This window comes from Taudactylus pleione, unplaced genomic scaffold (genome assembly GCF_031769625.1).
Source record: "Taudactylus pleione unplaced genomic scaffold, aTauple2 ptg000431l, whole genome shotgun sequence".
In the NCBI taxonomy this organism is placed as follows: domain Eukaryota; kingdom Metazoa; phylum Chordata; class Amphibia; order Anura; family Myobatrachidae; genus Taudactylus; species Taudactylus pleione.
In genome coordinates this window covers 4,149,281-4,171,587 of record NW_028284833.1, presented here as the reverse complement: position 1 = coordinate 4,171,587, position 22,307 = coordinate 4,149,281, and the positions used below count along the sequence as shown (strand labels likewise).

Genomic DNA, 22,307 nt, shown 5'->3' with positions numbered 1-22,307 from the left:
ATTTACAATTATAATGGACTATGTTTTTGTAAGATCATTTGTATAACAAGAACCCTATTTTTCCTTTTTCATATTGTGTATAAATTGTGACACTTGTGGAGTAATATAAGATGTAAATGTCAGTGTAATAAGCATTACATTGTAAGACAAAGAGATATATAAATACTAGGACATAAGGAAAAGGTAAGTAACCACAATGACACTGAAAGCACTTACCTCAGGTATTGCCAGGTGTTTTCTTGGCATAAGGACCACGGCCTCAGGTATTGCCAGGTGTTTTCTTGGCATTGGGACCATGGCCTCGGGTACTGCCAGGTGTTTTCTTGGCATAGGGACCATGGCCTCAGGTACTGCCAAGTGTTTTCTTGGCATAGGGACCATGGCCTCAGGTACTGCCAGGTGTTTTCTTGGCATGGAGACCACGGGGGGCAGTTTATGCAGGAAAGCCCTAAAAAGAGAAAACAGACACATTTGCACCTATAGGACTCTATGAGAATGTAACAATAGCTAAGATTAGTACAATATAATAATGTACCCATAGCTAGATATCATGGTGTATTATGATTAACATTGATATAGTAATAGCTAAAAAAATACTTTATAGTAACCTATTATCTATAAATTACACTAATTTTCAGCATTTTACATTTCTATCTATAAATCACATTGTTACTTATTGTTCATGTGATGTCTGCATAAATACTTACTCATAGCATCTCATAGGACCAGTGTTACTGGAACAGGGCGCTTTGTCCTTATGGTCTTTACGGTCTGGCTCTATGGAAAAGAATACAGTAATAGTACAGTTATTATTATGTCTGGTATATGTTTTGCGTCAGTTAGTCAATGGAATATAGGGGGTCATTCAGACCCGGTCGTTAGCGCCGATGCGCTCGGACCGGGTCGATGGCCCCCCACAGAGCATGCGGCGCTGGCGCCATCGTGCGCATGCGTGAGACCCGCTACGACCAACAGCGCCGGTCGTAGCGGGTCTAGATCCAAAGGGGGCGAGCTGTCGATGTTGATTGACAGCTCGCCCTGTTTGGAAGGCGGGCCGGGGGGTGGCAGCCCAAACGGAGGCGCTGCCATGGGAACGCCTGATATTTGGGGGAGGCCCCACTGACATCACTAGTGATGTCAGTGGAGAGCTTCCGGCTCTGACAGAGCCAGAAGCTCTCCGGGGCTTACGACAAGTGAGACCCTACCCTAGGGTCTCGTCGTAAGCCCCGATGGTCGTGATGGTCTCTGACCATCGCGACCATCACCCGAGCGGTCATTAGATCTGTGGGTGTTAACCCACAGCCTAACGACCGCAACAAGAGGTGGGCGGTCAGGATGCAAGTGGCCGCCCAGTTTCTGAGCGACCGCTTGCATCCTCCGACCGCCACTGAATCAGGCTCATAGTTTGGAAGTGTAAACCCCTATTTGTTCCTATTATTCCTGGGTCAGTTGCTTCCTTTTCTAATCTGTAACTGTAAAGACCGGGATATGTACATACCTCCCAACCACCCAGCATGGTAACTTGTGGTGTAACTACAATCTGTATTGCTGCATAAGTGGTGATGTAGATTGTTATTGCACAACTATGATAAACCAGCCTCTTAATCTTTTCATTACAAGAAACAAGAATACCTGGAGGACGAGGGTCTTTCAACTGCACTTTGTCTTCTCCTGTAGCCTCGGGGATTTTGTGGGGGGCACACACATGGTTCCTCTCAACCTGCAGGAGGAAGGGTACACAGCAGAGAGTTAGTTACTAGGCAATTTGCATTGCTGAGATAAGCTGTGATGCGGATTGTCAGTCCACAACTATGATAACCAGATCCCTTAAACTTTTAATTACATGGTACAAGAATACCTGCTGGATGAGTCTCAGCTGAACATTGATTTTTCTGGCACCCTCAGGGATCTTGTGGGCCAGACTCAGATGGTGCGCCTTCACCTGCAGGAGGAAGGGTGACAGCAGAGAGTAAGTTACTGGGCACCGGCACACTCACAGAAAACAGGGAGACAGGAGATTATGGATGGGTAACCTACGTGTCCTGACACAGACATGTAATACCACAGGTGTAGCTTTTATCACTGATTGAGCCTATAGTAGATATTTCTAACATATTAATTAGCAGCTGAATTTCTAATAGAATTTCAGTATTTAATTCTATAATACTACAATGGATGACTAGATTGTATAGAATTGGAATAGGAGATTTTCCATCCCATTGTTCACATTTCTAAGTTTTATATATTTAGCTCATCTTATTGGCCGCGATTCAATTCATCACGCTGTTAAGTCAGAAAATGGCGGTTCTCGCGACTTAACATGGATGTTTAGTCACGAGATCCGGCATTCTCCAACTAAAGTGCCGGCCGTGAGGCTGTCAGCGCACTTTTGTTGGATTTCTCCTCACACCCCCAGGAAGGTGCGAGAAGAAAACCTTTAGTCGGGCCAAACATCAGACTGAATTGATTAGCTCTGGGAGCTCCCTCCCGGGGCTATTCATCATCGCTTTGAATTGAATCGCGGCCATGGACTTGTCCACTACCAATTATTTTTATTTAATTTATAATTATATTGGACTATGTTTTTTTAAGATCATTTGCATTACAAGAAACCTATGTTTCATTTCTCATAATGTGTATAAATTGTGACACTTGTGGAGTAATATAATATGTAACTGTCAGTGTAATAAGCATTTCATTGTATGACAAAGAGATATATAAATACTAGGACATAAGGAAAAGGTAAGTAACCACAATGTCACTGAAAGAACTTACCTCAGGTATTGCCAGGTGTTTTCTTGGCATAGGGACCACGGCCTCAGGTACTGCCAGGTGTTTTCTTGGCATAGGGACCACGGGCTCAGGTATTGCCAGGTGTTTACTTGGCATAGGGACCATGGCCTTAGGTACTGCCAGGTGTTCACTTGGTATAGGGACTATGGCCTCAGGTACTGCCAAGTGTTCACTTGGCATAGGGACCACGGCCTCAGGTACTGCCAGGTGTTCACTTGGCATAGAGACAGCGGCTTCAGGTATTGCCAGGTGTTCACTTGGCATAGGGACCACGGCCTCAGGTACTGCCAGGTGGTTACTTGGCATAGGGACTACAGAGAGCAGTTTATGCAGCGAAAACCTAAAAAGAGAAAACAGACACATTTGCACCTATAGGACTCTATGAGAATGTAACAATAGCTAAGATTAGTACAATATAATAATGTACCCATAGCTACATATTATGGTGTATTATGATTAACATTTATATAGTAATAGCTAAAAAAACTTCATAATAATCTATTCTTATCTTTAAATTACATTCATTTTCATAAATTTACATTTCTATCTATAAACGCATTGTCACTTATTGTTCATGTGATATCTGCACAAAGTACTTACTCAGAGCATCTCATAGGACCAGTGTTACTGGAACAGGGTGCTTTGTCCTTATGAGCTGGCTCTGTGGAAAAGAATACAGTAATAGTACAGTTACTACTATGTCTGGTATATGTTTTGCGTCAGTTAGCCAATGGAATATAGTTTGGAAGTGTAAACCTCTATTTGTTCCTATTGTTCCTGGGTCAGTCGCTTCCTTTGCCTAATCTGTAACTGTAAAGACCGGCATATGTACATACCTCCCAACCACCCAGCATGGTAACTTGTGGTGTAACTACAATCTGTATTGCTGCGTAAAGTGGTGATGCAGATTGTTATTGCACAACTATGATAAACCAACCTCTTAATCTTTTCATTACAAGAAACAAGAATACCTGGAGGATGAGGGTCTTTCAGCTGCACTTTGTCTTCTCCTGTAGCCTTTGGGATTTTGTGGGGGGCACACACATGGTTCCTCTCCACCTGCAGGAGGAAGGAGATTATGGATAGGTAACCTACGTCCTCACACAGACATGTAATACCACAGGTGTCACTTTTATGACTGATTGAGCCTGTAGTAGATATTTCATTCTAACATATTTTAAATTGGCAGCTGAATTTCTAATAGAAAGTAAAAGATCACATTCCAACCAATCTTCTAATAAAATGGATTTTGAATGTTCATAATGTTTGTTTTATTTAATAATAAATCCCTTGTTGCACCACAGTTATACCCAGTAACACAGATAAATATGCAGTTACCCCTTGGGGGCTGCTCACCAGTGTTTTCATGTGCTTGGCCTTGCTCCCGTAGGTGAGTGTGCTGCGAGAGTCTTCATAGGCAGCATCCGCAGGGCTGATGTGTGTGATCATCACCATTCTGCTCCTGCCACTCAGTGCTCCCTGTGATAGATAAAGCTCTGGTTATAGGAGAGATCACTGAGGAATCCTTACACATTGTAACGAGCAGTTTATAGATCTACTACTATTATTTTATACTATGTTTGTGCGAAACAAATGATTGCACTAATTACTAATATCATGGTTCATTGCAGCCATTGTCTGAGATAAAACAACAGAACAATGTGTTAGGAGCAATATTCCTGATGACTGAGGTTCCATCGTGGATGCTGTGGCCACATCCCCTGTACACTGGGCCTCAGCATTTACAATAGGATGTGGCCACACCCATACACTATAACCTCGCACCCCTTTAGTACTAGGGCATAATAAAGTCTCTTAATGTCCCTGTTTGATAACTCATTCATATTTCTAAATGCATGTATCCAAAAAAATATCTAAGGAGTGACTAATTCTACTTGTATATCAGCCTTGAGTGGCAGCCATTTCCCCAGTGACTTCCTACTGCACATGCACTGGGAAAATAGTGCGTATGTGTGTGTGCATGTGATAGGGAATATAGATTGTTAGCTCTTCTGGGGCAGGGACTGATGTGAATGGCCAAATATTCTCTGTAAAGCGCTGCGGAATATGTGTGCGCTATATAAATAACTGGTAATAAATAAATAATAAATAAAATGGCAGCGGCAGTCATCTTCCATGTGTTATACATCAGCCATGGGTGGTAGCCATTTCCCAGTGACTTCCTACTGCGCTTGTGCTGGGAAAATGGCAGCGGCAGCCATTTTACAGGCATTTTGTGTAGCACTAGTCTGTGGGACTTAGGAGAGGTAAGTATAAAAAAAAAAAAAGTATGGCTGCAGGGTGTGCAGTGTGGGCCCCCCTAAACTGCACACCCTGCACCGATTATAAATAAGCCCCTAGCCGTATCCCATAACTTACACTTAACGCTCTGCCAATGCCACTGTAATCACCAATGTAGTCACCGGGAAAGTGACATGGGTGCCATATTTCCAAGGTTCTGCACATGCCCAGTAGAGAAAGCGCAGTGCCAGAGTATAATTAGTGCATGTGCCTGTAAGAGAAGGGGGAGGCTGCATGGAGACTGCACACGGGGCCCTTCCCTCCTATCGCTGTCCCTGACATCGGGTACAGTTGTATTGTCATATGTGTGTAAGAAAACTCATAGTAATAACATACCTTTAGCAGCCAGGTCAATTTGCTGTCCCGATAATTGATATGGGTGCCCGGTCTCTTACATAGTGCCATAATGCAGATCCTTAGGGCCAGAAGGGAGCGGTTTATATAGCCACTTTCTCTCAGGGTTTGGCCAGTGTTCTTAGTCTGATATAGAAACAGAAAAGATAATGAAATACATCTGACAGTACAAACACAAACTATTGTATGATAAAACTTTGCACAATTTACTTCAATTGTGTCCCAAGACAGTGACTCCCATTCACCTTTGTTCTGTTAGTGATATTGGCTGAAATGCTTTTCTTACTGCAGGTAATTTAACCCAAGCTACTAAAAATAATGTAATTCCTTTGTATCATTAATTTGATACTGATTTATTTTATTAATTAAAAAAATGACATTAATCAAAATGTTATATAATTTGTTATGAGTAAGGTCTCAGTGGGGGGGGTCACTGACATAAATGTATGTAACCAAGGGGACGGTGGCCGGTAACAGATTGGGAATCACCGCTATAAAGGGAGAGAGGCCACGCTAGGGAGTACTACATACATGAGAAAAAAGAGCTATAAACATAAAAGACTCTGCTATAACTCCTTCACTACAAACAGATGCAAAAACAAATGACAACGTTCATAAGAGCTTTAATCAAAGAAAAGAGCTTACTTTACATGCCACCTCAGCATACAGTACAAGGACTACCCTAGCACTACTTAGAGTGTAGAGTAGGCACATACCCAGGCATGCTCTGAGTGCACTATCTGTGCTCACTAGTGCAATACCAAAGCATTTAGTATAGTGCAGCTTTAGTAACCTTCTATAATCCCGAAAACACATGGTATGTTCCTCTTTGTGATTGTGTGGGACCTTTCTGAGTGCTCTGATTTCTTTCAAAATCATACTGGCAGGTGACTTGGCTGCTGGACAAAAAATTGGATCCCTGTATGTGAGTGTGTGTGTGTGCGCATTTGTGCATTTGTGTTTGTGTATGTGTGTTAGAGTATATATACTGTAAGCTGCAATGGGCCAAGGACTGATGTGACTGATAAATATTCTCTCTATAGAGTAGACAGTGACGACTAGTGGTAAAGCATGAATACTGTTGAAGGTTAGCAAACACTATATTTACCTCTTTGGCATTGCAGGGGGAAATACAAAGAAATGATAAGGATATGTAAAATACAAGTGATACCTGGCATGCTCGCTCTGATCCCGCCAGGTCTACCATGTACAGCCGGCCCGTGCACACTCCATCATTGCTCGTCTGCTTTACGGTGACTTGTACAACAGCATGGGAGCGGGATGAGAACTTATTGGCAGCTGTGGCTGCCTTAGAGCGGCGCTTATTCCCTTTCACCAGTAATGCGATGGCCTGAAATAGAGAGTAATATAGATGCTCCAACACTCTTATGGTTACTCAACACAACTTGCCTATGTGTTACACTTGCCCATGTGTTATAGCTACAGCAGGGTCACTACACCAGCGATCACATAGTCATGGGCTCTGCTTATTCATTTACTCATTAATAGGTTCTTTATAAACAGCAACCGTGTTTATATTAGTCTGTACTTATATAACCTATTGTCACTTGTATCCCCCTTGTTCAGTGCTGCAGAACCCTTGTGGTGCATTATAAATAAAAGATGATAATAATAATAATAATAATAATAATAATAATAATAATAATATAGACAGGGATGACTAGTGGTCACTGCATAAGGGTAGCACAGACTAATGATAGTCACCTCCTCAGGACTGCTAGGGAAGAACTCAGCGATCCCTTCTATCCTGGTGTTGCCAGAGGGATCCTCTCTGAGGTTCATACATCCAGAGGACGGTCTTAGCAGATCCCGAACGGTTTCATTGTAGACCTGCAAATGTAATGAAGGAATAATCACTCTCTGCAATACAAGGAATAATCACTCTCTGCAATACAGGATAAGTGTGTAATCCACATTTACTCTCTGGAAAGCGCTTGGGTTACTTGTGATTCTCAAGATGCTGTATATCATGAAGAAAAGTTTTTTGGGGAATGTACAGACATAGCAGGGGCTCATCTCAGCATTCAGTTCTGCACCAGTCACCATGCATTTTTCAAAAAAGCAGAGTAGAGGGTCTTAGTTGCCCCCTCAAACTTTGTTACAGGCCTGGTAATTGCTAGTTATGCCCAATTATATGTTATTACATGTTATTATATGTAGGGGGATCATTTATAGTTGGCCGCATATGTGGGCAGAATGTACATAAAGAGGACACATAAAAAGCTTATTTCGCTGTTGCAGCAATATTTATATGCAATGTCCTGCATTGTACTGTAAGTCACTGTTTTCTTGTCTGCTCAATTGTTTATGTACTTTGTTAGGTGCTGCGGAACACTTGTGGCTCCATATAAATAAAGGATAATAATAATAATAATAATAATAATAATAATAATAATAAAAACATTTGTTGTTACCTCATTCAAAACTCAATGAGATGACTGTGTCCTGCAGTTGTCCTAGTGGTATCAACTAAGTAATGTGAATATATTGACGTGGCTCCATATAACAGGATATAAGCCTGAATCTACTACTATCAGCTGATGGGGTAGATACACAATTAGCCAATCAGAGGATAGTGCTGCTAACAGTTCTCATCATCACTCTGTGTAGTTGATCTGGCCCTCCAGTATCGGCAATAGACACACATCCCAAAATTTGCCTATGCGTCATGTCTAATTGTGCTGCAATTTACTTGGCCTACGTATGCTTGCCGCTGCCTGTGCATGCACAGTATGTAAATGCATATCTTATGCTAAACCCCCAGAGTTCCATCCACCTCTAAATAAGACACATAGAACATAAACCAAGCACATCTTCCTCATATATTTACCTCAGCATAGGACAATGTAACGGAGAACTTATTCTGCCCTCTCTGCACCTCGATGGTCTTATATAGATCTTTCAGAGCGCGAAATATCACTCCGGGCTCATGACCATTGCCCATCATCGTAAAGGTCTTCCCGGTGCCTGTGATAAATATAAAGGTATTAGGCATACACACACTAACGTTACAAGAAAGAATGACAGATATGTAATTCTACAATGTGTCATGTTAGTAATGAACAGTGACAGACATCATGTGACTAAACCAATATTCATCAGGATGCTGCTCATCAGTTCACTCTCTCAGGGATGTCACCACTTGTTAGTGAATGGATAGACTGTGCACCATTGTATATTTGTTCTGCCCATAAAACGCTGCCTCCACATTTGGTGATGGGTGCACCTATTCCCTGGTCAGTGAGAGTTAGAAGCAGTGGTAACCACAGCCTATCACAAGCTGACAATGTAACCATTAAAATATAAACATCAATTAAGATGCTATATAAAAATCTATAATATGCACATTTTGGGGAGTTTATTCAACACAAAACAACATTGTAACATAGTTATGTCCAATATAATTTTACCTGTACACCTATAGTGTAATATATTGTTAGAGTATAGAACAAATCTATAACAATATTTTGGTAAATGAGATTTCCCTTCTAACTACACTTGTCACCATTCTCATGCTATTACCATGCCCCAAAAGAGTTATCCTTAATAACTATGACTTGTGCCCTTATTGGATGTTTTCAATTCAATTGTTCATTTATTATCCTGTATCTGTGATCACTAGACCGAGGATTCAGTGCTCAGACCCGGATTGTGCCATGTACCTAACGCCTCACTTTCTGGAACCACCTGGATAATTGCACAGCCCGTAAGGAAACTACTAGCTCACAATTACTAACAGTACAGATGGTCACATGTTTTACCACCACTCATTTCACCAGCTCACTACTTTTACATATACAATATAAACAATTAGACTTATGTATTAATAACATTAATATTACCTGTTGGGCCGTAAGCAAATATAGCAGCATTGTACCCTGAGATGATATCATCCACTAGGTTCTTCATTGTGGACTGATAGACATGCTCCTGAAATGAGACACATTTATTGATGCTACATAAGCAATCATGCAAAAACAATGTAAAAATATGCTGTATACTAAATAAGGAGAAATGACATCGAGCTATGAGCAGCGCTGCCATATGTATAATGGGTGTGGGGTGTATAGTGCACATGGGCATCTGAATCCAGGGGGGCCCACACCGCACTCCATACACCCATCGAATGTACTTACCATGCAGCTGCCCCAAAAGAAATCTCCATTGTGGCACCATTTTCCCTGAGATATGTAGTATGCCTGCACAATAGGCTCTGGCACAGTACCAGGGACTACACCTCGCGTACAATGGTTTTGGGGGGGACCCGTTCAGAGACTGCACACAGGAACCCTCCTCTCATAAGATATCCCTGAGTACTGTATAATATATGCTATTAACTTTTATTATTCATTATAAATAATTTAGGATTACAATCACCTGGGTAGCTGCTTGGTCAAACACCTCATTAAAGGTGAATGTCCTCTCCCTGGTCCTGCAGCAACGCAGGACATCATCAGGATCCTCGCCAGGGTCCTGGAGTAGTACTGTCTGTGAGGAAAGAGAAGACACATGTTCAGTAGATGTCACCAGGTCCTACAAGCATCTCTGCGGCTGGAGCAGAAGATCTTAAGTCCAGTTTGTATTAATGGATGAAAGCGAAATCACACATGGGAGTGTGATCTGGGAGTATAGAGTCATATTTGTCAGCATTTAGCACAGTTCCCAGGAACATTCTGCTGATCTCTATAAAAACTCTTCTGGTCACTGGTTCTTAGGCCCTTAAAACACAGAATGATCTACCTCATAAGCCCGGGGGTCCTTTCAACTGTAAGTAATAATAACTTATTGGATTGTATCTCAAGTGGTTTGCTACCTATTGGGGAACTACAATGCTCAGCATACCCTCCTTGTTGATATGTGTATGACATTTTTTTTCCTTACTGAACTGAGAACCCTGGATTGGGCAGATAGCGCAAGATGGAAGATGTTGTCTGGCCTCTCTGCAGTATAAACATAGATACAACTTCTCACACTATCTTCAGAGGGGATGCGGTTAACTTACCGCCACCCGGAATGCCAGCCGTCGGAATTCCAGCTGTCGGAATTCCAGCTGTCAGAATCCCGACGCTGGAAGTCCGGCCTGGAACTAAAGATAGGCTTCTAAATCCCGACGCTTATCTTTAGCCAGATGCCAAAAGCCCAACATAAGAATAAATGTATTGGTAAGAAAACAATTTTATAATTAATTGTGTTAAATGTTAAACTAATTCAGTTGTTTAAACTAAAATAATGTTATTAGCATTTTCTTACCTGCGGCCCGAGCTGGTGTACAATGCATCGGGCGCTGCTCTTGGCCTCTGTCCTATTAAATGGACGGATGCGCAGAGCGACCTGTGATATAATAAAACAGACATAAGAACAATGCAGGATTATTAATGATAAGGAAACCTCCCTATAGTGGCAAAAACACTAATATAAAGCAAACCAAACAGTGATATAGGCGCACTTCCCCTGGTATAACAGCATTTCACTATATTTTTGCTATTATTTTAAATAATTTGAAATCAGAACCTTAAGATAATTATTAGAAAGTCTGGAAAGCTACTAAGCAAAACACATATTAATAGTAAATAATATAAATACAAAGAAAAGGGGAGATTTTAATGTATCTAATGTATCTAACTCTACCCTGAACTTATATGAAATCATATAACAATGACCTATTATCATTCCCCAGCAGTAATACAGTGAGTCCATGGCGGCTCTATAAGAGATACTTACAGTAATATGATGGTCCTTAGGATGGTTATTTCCCGTCTTCTTCATCTTAAAATCATTTTATCCACTCAGAAATGAGAAGAAAAATATCTGTACTGTCACTAGTCCAGCAATATCAGATATGAGACACAGGAAGCATCCAGCTGCCTTATTATACCCATCACACCATCCAATAGTGACATCATCAGCTGCTACTATGACATCACTAGGTGCCCTGGCAGGGGAGCACTGCCATGTATCTCAGTCAGGACATTGTGGGTTAATAGAAAATACAATGTGATTACTACATGTCAGTAAATCAAAACACATAATTGGGATGAGGAGAAATATAATCATTACACACAGCAGTGATGTGTATTATCTGTGCGCTGTGTGTGTCTGTGATACATACAGGCCCATACTATGCATCAGTGGAAACATATACAGAGTGAGGCTCATATAGTGTTGGACGTACATCTATTATTCTGAGTCAGATGCACATTTTCATACTGCATCTACATACCATAAAAAGTGCATATACATCCGTATTTAATTTTGGCGCCTCTTACACTTAGGATTTCTTAGGCCCTGGAGCAGTGACATGAGGAAGGGGAGGAAAGGGGGCGTGTTCTCATAGTTATGACTGATGCAGACCTGAAGGCAGATACACCTGGCTGGAGATGTATCTCTTGCAGTGGCTGGAGTGCTGGTGCAACCATACACAATGATGGTGACATCCAGCAGCACCAGCTGTTCACTTCTAATTGGCTGATTGTGTGACCAGCATGGAGGAGCCCTCATGTACAGTATGGGTTGAAAGCTTAGATGCCATTGCTCTGTGTACATCATGACATCGACGTGTACAGGGGCATAGCTAAAACTTTGTGGGCCTCATAGCAACATTTTGAAGGTGCCCCCACCCAATGCTTCAAGAGAAACACATCAGTTGTTCATTGTATGCCCCATAGTAATGCCCAAAGTTATTTTATGCCCCATAGTAGGGATGGGAATAATTTGATGTATCATCGGAAACATCGGTCAAATGGTTTCGATGTTCAATATTCAACCCTGCAATGTTTAGGGTCCAATGTTCCATCACCATCACAAGATTTCTCCCCCAATGTTTTTCCCTGCTTTTCCAATGTTTTTTTTTTTTTTTGTGACACTGTGTGGTGCTGTCACTGCTTTGGGCTGCCACCTGGCTCTCTCCTTGTTTTATATCCAATTACAACTTAAGAAGAGAGTACAAACACTGACTGGGCTACTACTACTACTGCTGCTGGGTGTGGTGGCTGACAGAGTGAAAGACACTCTGGTCAGCCAATCAGCTGCAGCACATAGGACAGTCCCACCCCTGGCTCACTGTCACTGGTGATACTCTCAGTGAGCACTGGTTGGCTGCTGGGGTGTCTGGCTGCTGCAGCTATTGGTAACTGAGCAGTCAGTCACAGTGTCACTATCATGCACTCACTGCATGTGCATGACAGACCCAGCGGTGCCTTAAGGTGTGTAACCACTGGGCGATATTACTAAGTGATTGCACGATTACAACATCGTAATCGTACAATCGCTCAGTAATCATGCACAAATCGTGCACTTTTATGTTGGAAATACCAGCGATGCGCGCTCCTGCATGTCGTTCTGACATTGTCCATCGTCTGAACATGCAGTCCAATCTGTAGTGAACGACGGATTGGCCATGTACAGGAATGAAGGAGTGTGCCTTCACTGAACGACTGATCGTTCAGTGCAGACACTACAGGTGATCAGCAACAATGGTACGATTACAATGTTGTAATCGTACTGTCTTTCCTGATCGCCCTGTGTGTACACACCTTTAGTGTCTGGAGTGACATCATTGGTGAGGAGCTGAGAGAGAGAGGGGGTCATTCAGACCCGGTCGTTAGCGCCGATGCGCTCGGACCGAGTCGATGGCCCCCCACAGAGCATGCGCACGATGGCGCCGCCGTGCGCATGCCTGAGACCAGCTACGACCGATAGCACCAGTCGTAGCGGGTCTCGATCCAAAGGGGGCGAGCTGTTGATGTTGATTGACAGCTCACCCCATTTGGAACGCGGGCCGGAGGGGTGGCAGCCCAAACAGAGGTGTTCCTATGGGAACGCCTGCCGTTTGGGGGAGGCCCCACTGACATCACTAGTGATGTCAGTGGAGAGCATCCGGCTCAGACAGAGCCAGAAGCTCTCCGGGGCTTACGACAAATGAGACCCTACCCCGATGGTCTCTGACCATCGCGACCATCACCTGAGTGGTCGTTAGAACTGTGGGTGTAAACCCACAGCCTAACGACAGCAACAGAGGCGGGCGGTCAGGATGCAAGTGGCCGCCCAGTTTCTGAGCGACCGCTTGCATCCTCCGTCTGCCTCTGAATGAGGTCCAGAGTGTGTGTGTGTGTGTGTGTGTGTGATGATATAGACAGAGACTATAGCTGACAGTGTAGAAGAGAGAGAGAAAAACATTAAAGAGGAGGCTCAGGCTGAAAGAGTAAAGTCTGGAAGAATGAACAACAAGAAAAATTAAATTGAGAAAGAGAAGAGAGTAAGACACCTTCAATAACGAGTTTGATTTACCACAAAACGTTTTACTTTACTTTTAAAACTGCATACAGCCTTATCATTTTTGCACCATTTGTGTGTGTGTGTGTGTGTATATATATATATATATATATATATACATTCTGTACATATACTGTTTGCCTCCATGAAGATAGACAGTCTAAGAATTATTTTAAAAGTGTATTAGTCTATTATTAAGTATAGAGTTTGCTTAAAAGTCAAATACGGAAAAAATTGGTTAACATTGGTTCCAGAGAACCAAAGTTTGTATCTAAATAAGGTTTTATATTCAATGTTAAAAACATTGGTACTTCCAATGTTTTTTTTTTATGTCCCATCCCTACCCCATAGTAATGCCCAAAGTCATTGTATGCCCCATAGTAATGCCCAAAGTCATTTTATGCCCCATAGTAATGCCCAAAGTCATTTTATGAACCATAGTAATGCCCAAAGTCATTTTATGTCCCATAGTAGTGCCTAGTTAATGTTATGCCTCTAAGGGCTCTATTTACTACAATCCGCATATTGAATTTTCCTTGCAGACCGGATATCTTATTAAACAAATGGCGACAACAGCTGTGTTCTCTACTACCTCACACAGGTTGACCCCAAAGGTAATGCTACATCTTTTACTTTTTGTTTTGTCTTATATGCTCTTGGTTAGAGTTAGAACAGTTCATTGGTTGTAATTTTTATTGTCTTTCTTTTTTTTTTTTCAAATAACACACTATTGTGCTTTTTCCTCATATAAGTGTAAACTGAATACAGTCCGTAACGACAATGGGCCTGGTTCACTAGCGCACACAATTGGTGGATTGTTGCGTTTTTACATATGCATCGCAGTGCTCATGTGTGAAAAACTCCACTGCGATCGGGACTGCGATTGCAGTGACTGCACAGACCCATCGCAGATTGATTGACAGGCAGTACCATTTGGGGGTGGTGATGGGGGCTGATCAGCAAAACGCAGGCGTGCCAGTGCATTTGAGTGCCATTACAGGGGCGTACATAAATTAGCCATTGCGATGCGCAGCTTGGGCTTTCACTGCGTGAGAAGAGGTTGATAATTCCTGAGTAAGGGCAGAGCTTGTACAAGTGTGCATGAGGCTGCGATGTTACCAATGGTTTCGCAGTCTTGCTAAGTATTACGGATGTGTGTAAGGTAAAGGGGGTGTCCTTATGTTAGGCTGCGTATAGCATTGCAAATGCAATCATTAGCATATCTTCACAGTGGGACTGCGTGCATAATCGATATTGTGATCGCAATAGCGATCCTTACTGAATCAGGCCCAATGTCCTCCTAAATGCAGCTCATGCAGACCACACCAAAGCCACAAATGCACCTGTCAGAAGTATATCTTGTGGGTACTTAAACACCTTTTACAAAATTTGTACTGATGGTGATTAGGATGTTTGACAGATTGGCTGAGTGGTTCTTAATACCTCCCACTACTACTAAAGAAATTATTAGTATGGCTGCAAATGTCTATTCACGTTGTTAGATACCCCTTCACACGCCCGCCCACTTTACTAATGCATGCCGCCTCTCCGTCCAACCGATTACTTCTTCCCATTCCCGACTCCAAAGTTTTGCTTGTGCAGCTCTGAGACTCTCCACCTTTAAACAAATCTTCAAATGAGCCCTCAAGACCCACTGCTTCATCAAAGCCTTCCAGCTCTCATCGTAACCCACTGCTCCATGCTCCTTCTGTCAACCCCAGCTGTGTCACCTCTGTCTGTCTACCTCTCCCCTTTAGACTGTAAGCTCTTACAAGCAGGGCCCTCTTCCCTCATGTGCTTGAGGAAGTAGTCGGTTGGCCAGTTTCCGTGGAGTCGAGAGAACGGAAGCCTGACTGAAATGGGTCATGCAGGGTGCGGAAGGAAAGAAAGGTGGTAAGGAGGTTGTAGACAACACGCTGAAGGAGTTTGGAGACAAAAGGGAGGAGAGAGATGGGTCGGTAGTTGGAAATAGTGTTAGGATCAAAGGTAGGTGTTTTAAGAATGGGAGAGACAAGGGCATGTTTGAATGCAGAAGGGACAGTGCCAGATGAAAGAGAGATTGAGGAAGTGGGCACAGGCAAGGGGAGAAAGGTAGCGGAGGAGGCGGGAAGGGATAGGGTCAAGGGGGGAGGTGCAAGAGGGGGGATTGGATGAGGGCCATGTCTTCCTCTCCAAATACAGGGGAGAAGGATGACAGTCGGTAAGGGGAGGGGTGGTCAGGGTAAGGAGGAAGAGGAGTGCTGAGGCTCTGGTGGGATATAATGTCCTGACGTATAGTTAATTTTAGATATAAAGTAGGTGGCAACGTCAAAGGCAGAGAGCAAGGAGGGGAGGAGGGGATGGGCAGAGGAGGGAGTTGAAGTGGCGAAGAGACACCAGGGGTTTGAGGACTGGGAGGAGATTAAGTTTTTGAAATATGACTGTTTAGAGAGGGAAAGGGCAGCACTGTAGGATGAGAGCATAAATGTGAAATGAAGGAAGCCAGCCTTAGAGCGTGATTTCCTCCATTTTCGCTTGGCAGTTCTTAATCACCTTTGCAGGTATCTGGTGCATTTGGAATGCCAGGGTTGAGGAGTGGATCTGCGGGGGTGAGTAGTGATCGCCGGAGCAACAGAGTCGAGAGCAGAAGTAAGGGAGGCATTGTATAGGGAAGTGTTCTGTTCAGGACAGGAGAGAGAGAGAATAGGGGAGAGAAGTGTGTCAAGCAGGGAGGACAAAGCAACACTGTCTATAGCCTGAATGTTATGCCTTAGGAGGTAGATAAGGGCAGGGAGAGAGGATAAGTTGAGAGATGGTGATGGTCAGAGAGGGGGAATGGGGAATTGGAGTAATCCAAAATATCACAACAGTGAGTGAAGACCAGGTGAAGCGAATGCCCACTTACATGGGAGGGTGAAGAGGTCCATTGGGAGAGACCAAATGAAGATGTGAGGCTAAGGCGTTTTGAGGCCGAGGATTCTGTGGGACTGTCAATTGGAATATTAAAATCACCTAGGACAGGGGTTTTCAGGACCCCACACAGTTTACATTTTCCTGGTCACCTGGCAGGTGCACAGGTGTAATCATTACTCACTGACCCATTTTAAAAGATCTACAGGTGGTGCTAATAATTTCACTTGTGATACTGTGAGGAGATCTGGAAAACATGCACTGTTTGGGGTCCTGAGGACCAAGTTTGAGAACCTGCGGCCTAGGACAGAGGTTCCCAAACACGATCCTCAAGGCTCCCCAACAGTTCAGGTTTTAGAGATATCCATGATTGAGCACAGGAGTTTAAATCAAATTGACTGAGGTACTAATTAAGTCACCTGTGCCCAACCATGGATATCTCTAAAACCTGAACTGTTGGGGAGCCTTGAGGACTGCGTTTGGGAACTTCTGTCCTAGGATTATGAAGGGAAGGTCAGGGGAGAGAGAGGGAGAGTCAGGAAGCAAAGTTGTCAAGGAATTTGGAGGGAGGCCAGGAGGACAGTAAATGACAGCTACTCAAAGGTGTACTGGTTGGAAGAGGCGTATAGCATGAACTTCAAATGTAAGGGATGGTTCTGAGGGTATGGGTTGGGATGAGTAACTTGGGGATATAAGGACCCTAACACCACCACCAGGGGGTGTGGGAGAAGGTGAGGTCCCCATAGGAAAAAGCTGCAGGAGAAGTGGTGTCAGAGGGTGAAATCCAGGTTTCTGTGATGGCTAGGAGATTCAGGGAGTTGGAGATGAAAAGGTCATGGGTGGGGACCAGTATATTACAGACTGATCTGGCATTCCAGAGGGCACAGAATAGAGGGACAGAGTTTGTGAGACGAATGTGAATAAAATTTATCAGGGTTGCTGTAGCGTATAGGTGAGATTAATTTGGGTGACCGAGGTTAATAGACTGTAGTGAGTGTGCGGGTTCCAGTGCTAGGACTGGTTCCTGTAGGAGGTGGGCAGGGAAGGAGTTTAATGAGATGTGGAAGGAGTTGGGGTGAAGATACAGGGAGTGGGGGGTTGGAGGAGAGATTAGCAGTGGGGTAGTAGGACCCTGGTGGGATATATGAGAATGAAAGTGGAGTAATGTGAGAAGTGGGTTAGGAAGACAGACGGAAGAGGGAAGATAACGGGAGGAAGAAATGGAGGAGACCAGGGGGGAAGGATAATGGTGGAAGCAGGGGGGCAGAATAAAAGATTAGGGAGACACTGGGTGAAGGGGGGGAGTTTGAAGAAACCATGGTCATGGTAAGGATGAGGTAACTAGGGGAAGGAAAACTTGCAAGTAGAAATGAAGAAATAAGAGTGCAGGAGATTTCCAGAAATGGAAGTAAAAGTACAGTGTAGGAAAAGGTGTCTGCACAACAAAAGTTTACTATTGAGTATAATAAAAGTGGAGATTTGATGGGAGCAGAAATTGAATATTAAAGTAGACCGTGGCAGTAGCTAGATGATGTAAGACTAGGCAAAAGAGTTGAGGTAACATTACATGATTAGAGAGGTAAACTGAAATAGATACAGTGTGCTTTGAGATTTTATGTAAAGCCCAGAGCCAGCACAAGTAGTAGGAAGTGAGGCACAAAGTTTTTGTAGCGAGTAGCGACTAACCAGGGAGTTCAGTCATGAATGTCCTGGTTATGTAGTCAGCAGGATCTTGTAATAAAGAGATTGTGAAATCACATGTGTTGATCCAACTTTGTCCAAATATAGTTTAGGTTGCTGAAAGAGTGTATTTAGATTGTTTTCCTTCTGTTTCACGCCGGTATAATGCCAAAATTAGATTTCAAATGTAAAGTGCACTTTTGAATTCAGCACTTATGATATTCGACACTCCAGCCAAGGCCTACAGCCTAATAATGACCCTTACATAGGAAACCTGGCATGCACTTTAGTATGTAATAAATGCTGCTATTTTTACAATTTCACTTCATCTGATCATTTGTGTTTATATTTAACTTGTCCTCATATGAGCGCTGTTAATTGTTTTTTGTAATTCATTCTTATTGGACTAACCTATCCCTATCCCTACAGCTGCTAGGAAAATACTCCCCATTACAGCGCCTGAATAGAAATATCTGGTGGTACTTTTTTTTTTTTTTTAAATGTTGACAGAGTTTACCATTGGGGGACTGTCTGAAGGCTGCACGGGGGTTCCCGCAATGTTGCACCCCAAAACCCCAATTCTGCACTTTTTTCTGCCTATTACATTGCATTGAGGCGGAAAGTCTTCCAAATTGAATACGGAGTAAAATCAAAACAAGCGAAAAATGACATTGGCGAAAAGTTTTCGCCTAAAACACACAAACGGCTTTTCACTCCAAATTGAATACAGGCCTAAGGGTTATATTTACTAAAGTACAGGTTTTTAGAAGTGGAGATGTTGCCCATAGCAACCAATCGGTTTCTAGCTATTATCTTCTGGACCAGGGGTGGCCAAACTCTGTCCTCGAGATCTACCAACAGTTCAAGTTTTCCAGGTCTCCTCACAGAATCACAAGTGAAATAATTAGCTCCACCTGTGGATCTTTCAAAATGTGTCACTGAGTAAAGACTACACCTGTGCACCTGCTGGGTGACCTGGAAAACGTGAACTTAGTAGATCTCGAGGACCGAGTTTGGCCACCCCTATTCTAGATGGTGCTAGACAAATGTTAAGTAGAATCTGGTTGGTTGCTATGGGCAGCATCACCACTTCTAAAAACCCGCACTTTAGTAAATATACCCCTAATATTACATGCTAATAGTATATACTATTTTATAAATAAAGTATATATATTTTGTCATGTTTGATTTACAAGTGATGTGGGGCTGTATATGGGACTAGTACAGTAGTTTATGCTTGCATGGAGTTGCCCCTTTTCTGCTAAGCTACTCCACTTTAGGGTGACAACATTCAGGACTACTGAGTGATATGGTCATTGAGAAATTACAGTTCAGTGGCTGGGATTTTGTGTTTTTGTTTCTCCCCTATTCCTGCACCATAGTAACTTCTTTCATTCCAGTATCCTGTTTAATTGCTAGAGGATCTTAAACCCTTTATAGCTGGAACAAGCCATCGGCTCTGAACATGTAAACCGAGAACTACTGAAGTTGTGCAACTAAGTAGCTAAAAGTCCTATAGTAGCTGCCACACTTGATGCATTGTCCTGTAATTGTTGAAGACTTTGCTGCACACTGCAAATGAAATGGATAGTCCCTGGAGGTAAACTGGGAGATGTATCAAACCTTTGAGAGAGACAATGTGGAGAGGTTGCCCACAGCAACCAATCGGCTTCATTATATCAAGATATTATTTTTTTGTTTGATTGTTTTTTTAAAAAGGAAGGTGCAAATCTGTTATCACATTTTTAATCTAGATTTTCATAAGTGAATCTTGTAGAAGCGATTGTTTCTTTGGGATATATTTATAAAAGAGCTAAGGCCCTCTATCTTATGGTGATGGGGCTCATTGTTATATCTCCCAACATATGAAACTCTCTACAGTGCTGGTTAGCATAGCTTTCTCCTCCTAAGAATGCGTTAGCAGACCAGGGGTACCATGGTTATACAAGCACTGCTGACATACTTGATAAATAGGCACTCTGTTAACATACAGAGCAAAGCAGAATTTGGGTAGTAAAGGGGCCTTTCACTTTTTAAAAAATATGTCCTATATGGGGGTATTTTCAGAACCGAAATTGCTAAGATGCAATTATGGTATATTACCATAAGGTGGTGCTATAGGCTTTGTGAAAAAGTTATTGCGTACCCCTTCCAACACTGCTACAGTAATGACTTTTAAAGTAGCAATAAAGGCTGCGAGTCTTCTAATCCAAGGAAAGGGTGCTTAAAAGTGAGGGACAATTTGGAGGAGGAACACAGACAAATCCTTTGAGTGCCCCATCCATACAAATGCCTCCTGTGTTTTATAAATAAAATTAAAAAATATAGAAGTCTTACACACACCTTCATATATATACAGTATAACAAGTCATCATCTGCCACTTCATGGTGCTTCTGTTTAGGGTGGTCCTAAGTAACCCTAGACAGTGACACTATACATACTGGGTTATCTTTTTTAAGATTAGTGCAAACCTACAAAAGAAGGTAACCTGAACTCTCCAAAAAGCAGGAACTACAAAGACCAGCACTCCCTGTCAGCCAGATATCTGATCTGAAAGTAAAATGTTTTAATTTATAAAAGTCTGCAAACTACCCAGTTCATGAATTATACTTTTATTTATGTATTTATTTTCTTTAATTAAAGGTTCGCTACCGAAGTGGGTAGTAAATAAAGTCTCCCAGTTTGTGGCTCCAAAGGTAAGTGACTACGTTTACACAGAGAGACATTTAGTATAATCTGTCTATAAAGTGACCAGAATCTCTACACTGAAAACAAAAAAAATGCCATGGTAAAGAAACTACCAAATAAGGTCCATTAAAGTTACCCCTTAAACCAGTGTTGGCTAACCTTGACACTCCAGCTGTTGTGGAACTATATATCCCAGCATGCCCTGCCACAGTTTTAGCATGCCCTAATAGCAAAACTATAGCAGTGCATGGTGGGTTATGTAGTTCCATAACAGCTGGAGTGTCAAGGTAGGGCAACACTGCCTTAAACTATAGGTGATGTAACACTTCTAAAGCAGTCTGTATTCAGTCTCTTGAATGGATATGCTAAAATGGACTCTAAGCTACTTTAAAATTTAATTTTCAGTGTGTGTGTGTGTGTGTGTGTGTAATAAATATATATATATATATATATATATCGGCAGGCACGATGGTCAGCTAAAATCTCACTTATGGCGCCAAAAAGTCCAGGCCTGGCTCTGTGCAAGTACAGTGCTAATAGTATTTAAATCTTGGTACTTTTTATTCCTTTCACTATAAATTCATATGGAACCAAAATACAGCCATGAGCATTGCACCATTTATCATTCTTAATATAAAGTAAGACCATATAAACAAAAGCTGATTTTACATAATATAATTGACTTGTCTGTACAGGCTATGAAGAAGATTTACAAAGCTGGGATTAAGTATCCCGAATGGAAACGAAAACATGACCCACATTTCAAACCTTGGGTGTATCCGGAGCAAAACACGCTACCTACTGTAAATTTGGAAGACTTGGCCATCCAACGTGCGGATGAGCTAGAGAACATAGATGAAAGTGGAGTGTCCGAGGAGAGAACGCACATCAGTGATGATGAAGACGGGCTTTCCAAGGAATCTTAAACAGATATTTTTTTTCTATTTCACGATGGTCTATAAAAAGTCCTGATTTTCCATTTCTTGCACCCAGCTACCATCAGTGGCCTGCTAATTCCTATTCTCTTTAGATGACCTCTCACACTATTCTAACATTGTCTTCATATTCTTGATGCGTTTTTTTGTTTTTTTTCAGTCCCAATAATAAATTAAGATGTATTCAAACAATCCTACCTGAAAGCTTTAAAAGGAAAGCCATGATTAGAAGTGCAACCTACCCAAACTATTTTGTATTCTACTGTATGTCCTCCAATCGGTGATAATATAAGATCTTTTTACCATTCGATGATTTAAATTTTCTGCAACTAAAGCGTGGAGCTTGCTGGGTTCAGGACCTCCGCAAAATTGGG

The 22,307-nt window shown here is 42.3% G+C and overlaps 1 pseudogene; it reads left to right on the top strand.

Annotated features, from left to right (window-relative positions):
- The first annotated feature begins 14,306 nt into the window (after nt 1-14,306).
- Nucleotides 14,307-21,940, top strand: LOC148506039 (START domain-containing protein 10 pseudogene; annotated as a pseudogene).
- The last annotated feature ends 367 nt before the right edge of the window (nt 21,941-22,307 follow it).